Here is a 4,186-nt window from a genome sequence, read left to right on the forward strand (position 1 = left end):
TCTGAATATTTTGTGTGTTCCAATCTGTGAATATTTTATTTGTATGTTCTGTTGCTTTCCCTTTATAACATGTTTGATTTTTAAAAAGAACAATTTTCAAAATGAGAAAAATACACTTCAGACAGTGAACAGAGTCCAATAGGGGCAGTTTGAAGGTATATAAAACCTTTGAACTTGTTTATTTTGTATGATTTTTAATTCCTCCATCAGTTTCTGAATTCAGTATTCTCCAAAGAGTGCCTGAAGCTTACAAGCTACTAGTCAGGCAAAGTTGGACACTGAGATTTCTAATTTAGTTTCTTTGACAGGTGAAATCACATGTATCCAGAAATTGCTGGTACTTACTCAGCTGTAACTACAGATGAGACCCAGGGAGATTTTTGTGCCAACACTGGCATTCATGTGCTTTGAGGATTTCTTTCTCACTCTCTTTCTCTCAGCTTACAATAGATGGCCTCGTTGTTTTAGATGGATTACACCTGTTTCTGAACAAATCAAATACACTTAGAGCCTTCCCAACATACATGTGGAATTTGTGAGCTGCCAAGAAATGTACTGTTTTCCAGAAAGTATAAATCTCTAAGGCATAGTTGAACAGTCCCTGCCTTCTTAGTCTTGGCCATACTCAGGGTTCCTGTCTTAGGTTTGCTTTGTTTTGTCTGAGACTTGATGAATTGATCTCTTCATTAGGCCTAACCACTTGGAGGCTAGGAAACACGGTTCCTTCAGTCTCTGATCCTGTATCCTGTATCCTAGCTCATAGTCAGTGAGCTTCAGAAGAGGTTTGTCCTTTATCTTTCCATTCACTTTATAGTTCATAATTCTTTTCATTCTCATTAACGCAGTGTTTCCCCTGCCCACACTTGTGCACACCTCAGTTCTTTTCAATAAATATAAGAAACCAAAGAATCGGCAAAGTAGTTTGGTGTCTATAATCATTTGCCTGTCCCTCTAATTTTTCTTCCTTTAAAACTTTGCTTATTTATTTTAATCTTAGTTTCCTTTTTTAGTCATAGTTGCTACAATATTTCATATGCATCTATATGTGGGTGTGCCCTTCTCAAATTTTCTAACTCTAAAAATTATCTTTGTTTTTCTTAAACTAGATTTGTCTAACGCTACCCACTTAATACTGGATGTGTCCAAACCTGCATCTGACCTTTCTTTCTTTCTTTTTTTTTTTTAATAATCCAATCTTTATTTAAAAATCGAATCTGCCAGTTTAGCGTTTTCCACCAACTCGGGGAGCTGAAACTTTCACAGGCTTCACAATTTTTGCTTAGGTACTGCCTTTGTAGGTGCCTTAGCAGCAGCCATCGCAGTCTTTTTAGATGCTTGCTTAGCCCTTTTTGCTTCTTTAGCAGCCCTGATAGCTTGTTCTCATTGAGCCTTTCTAACTTCAGATTTCTGATTCCTCTTGGCCATTATATCAGCAAGAGATGCACCCGTAATGGCCCTCTGGAATTTGACTGCTCGGTGGGTTCTTTTCTTTTGAATTTCTTCCGACTGTCCCTTTTTGTGCTTCCTTCTGTAGAGGACAGTCCAGTTTATCTGCCGAGGATTCCTCTTGGAAAGGAACGCCGACTCGCATTTTGCATTAAGAAACTGGAAAACCTTCCAGTCGGTCCTGGCGTAGCGCCTCCCGTGTCCGGGGTAGATCTTGTACCCGCTAAAACTGCACAGCTCCACCTTCATGGCGACGGCTCCACGGGAAGAGAAAAGATCTGCATCTGACCTTTCTAATCATCACGTTCTAAATCCTTCTGCTCAATATCCTTAAAAAAGCAAACAAACAAACAAAACAGCAAAAAAAGAAAAAACAAGCGTTATCATCCCTTCCTGTTCACCACTAGGAGCGCTGTCACTAAAATACAACATATTTCAATGTTTGTAGATATTCAGCCATATGTTACTTAACAACATGCTCATCATAGTGGATGACATACAGATTGAGTCAAAAAGTTATCATGTTCTGAAGCCGTAACAATCTTTCAGTCTTGTCTCTTCCACTAAATGCTGCTGGTCTATCCCTGGGTAAAAATCTCTTATTACTACTTCCACTCTGGCCTCTTTACAAGTCTTTTTTTATGTGCTCCAGTCATTTCACAATCTACTTGTTTCTTTATGTTTGGTGGCCTACAACATACAATATTCCAATAGCTACTTTACTAAAACACTTCCCAATATGTCCAACTTTAAGTCCTAACAGCTCTTCACTATTAGTAGGCTCTTTTTGATCCTTTAATATTACATAATTCCTACTCTACATTGCTTCATACCTCTTGGAGATGGGGTTCTGGTGAGTATGATTAGAGTCATGAACTTCTAAATCCTGTTCCCCATTCATGTTAGTCAAGAACATATAAACCAAGTACCTCACCTGGTATCAACCAAAAGAGGTTTATAGTAAATGATGCATGTACATGTAAAACTGTAAGAAAAATGTATAGTCCTCCCTAAAATTCTTGAACCGAATTTGTTAAGATATATAGAGTAATGGCTATGGTAACCATGAATTCATAGCTTAAAGATGAAGAGCATTCCCATTGATTCCACCCCAGCCATACCACACTTTTATTACTTGATGTCTGTATTATGGCAGTGGTTATGTAGCTAAGCTGTCTAGACATATTTTCTTTCTCTTAGATAAATACCTAGAATTGGAATTACTGAGTAACAGGAGTGTTATGTTTTAGGGTTTTGTTTTGGTTTGGGGGGTTATTTTTTATTATACACTCTGATTTTATTCTGTGTGACTGTGATTTGTTTTATGGTAAAATATATGAACACAAAATTCACCATTTTAGCCATTTTTAAGTGTACAATTCAGTAGCATTAGGTATATTCACAATGTTGTGCAACCATCATCCCTATCCGTTTCCAGAACTTGATCATTCCAAACAGAAGCACTGCACCTATTTAAACACCCCATTTCCCCACCCCCAACTCCTTGTAACCTCTATTCAATTTTTTGTCTCTATAGATTTGCCTAATCTAGGTACCTCGTGTAAGGAGAATCATATTAATACAATATTTGGCCTTTATGTCTGGCTTATTTTACCTAGCATAAGCTTTTCAAGGTCCATCCATTATGTTTAATTTTATAAGAAACTATCAGACCTTTCACTAAGTATTTGTACCATTTTATGCTCCCACCAGCAATGAATGAGAGTTCCAGTTGTTCTACATTCTTGCCAACATTTGATATTGTCAGTCATCTTTATTTTTAGTCATTTTGGCAACTATTCTATATGAAAAATGACTATATGCTTTTCAGAACTGCTCTTGCTTTGATATTCTGTACCACTTAACTTAGAATTTAATGGTTCTCCATGCATTTTGTGCATATAAATTCCTTTTACCAGATGAACTTCAAACTGCTTGAGAACAGGCACTGTGCCTTACCTATTTTTATTTACTTCGTGGTACCTTGCGTTGAATTAGGCTCATAGTAGTTACCAAATATTTTTTAATTGACCATTTGAGAACATACTGAATGCAAACCAAGACAGAGGGGGAATTAGCATAAAATAATAGTTACTGTTCTATTGACAAATTTTCTTATTGCAGGTTGGGGTGTCAGCATTTTAATTTGTCTTTACTTCATTCTTGATCCTTCTCTATGGATTCAAAAACATAATAGAAAATAAAATATCAATAATATCTAAAATGGTAAACTGGGAAGCATCTATGATTGCTAAAGGATTTTTAACTCAGCCATGGATTTTATTATGTGTCCTGGTTAAATTCATCCATGAACTTAGATTCAGAAAGACTAATGAAAAAAAAAAAAAAAAACAAAAAACAAAAGAGAGAACATGAAAAAAACAGAGGCAAAGCCAGCATGTTTACTATTCCTTTCTAGGAACAAACCCAATTGAAAAAAATTCAAATGGAAAAATTTTTACCAATTAGAGTATAGCTTATTAACAGATATTATATTTTTCTGTTCATGAATAGCTTATTACGTATTAGGAAATTAAGATTTTAAATGAAGATGTCTATCTTTTATACCATGTACTACTATTTGTTGAAGGCTAAACCTGAATGTGATGATATTTAGAAATGGGGCTTTAGAGAGATAATTAGGTTTTAGGTGAGGTCGTGAAGGTGAGACCATCTTGATGGGATTAGTGCCCTTATAAGACATCTCATGCTTGGGCGCTCACGCTGTCTCTTGCTCTCA

General features: G+C 36.1%; 1 pseudogene across 1 annotated transcript; it reads right to left on the reverse strand.

The window, feature by feature from the left end:
* Positions 1–1,172: 1,172 nt before the first annotated feature.
* LOC111536516 lies at positions 1,173–1,719 on the reverse strand (annotated as a pseudogene). Its single transcript, XR_002729761.1, has one exon. The product of XR_002729761.1 is annotated as a 60S ribosomal protein L24 pseudogene (transcript).
* Positions 1,720–4,186: the final 2,467 nt, after the last annotated feature.

The sequence above is a fragment of the Piliocolobus tephrosceles genome, chromosome 12 (assembly GCF_002776525.5).
Source record: "Piliocolobus tephrosceles isolate RC106 chromosome 12, ASM277652v3, whole genome shotgun sequence".
NCBI classification, from domain to species: Eukaryota; Metazoa; Chordata; class Mammalia; order Primates; family Cercopithecidae; genus Piliocolobus; species Piliocolobus tephrosceles.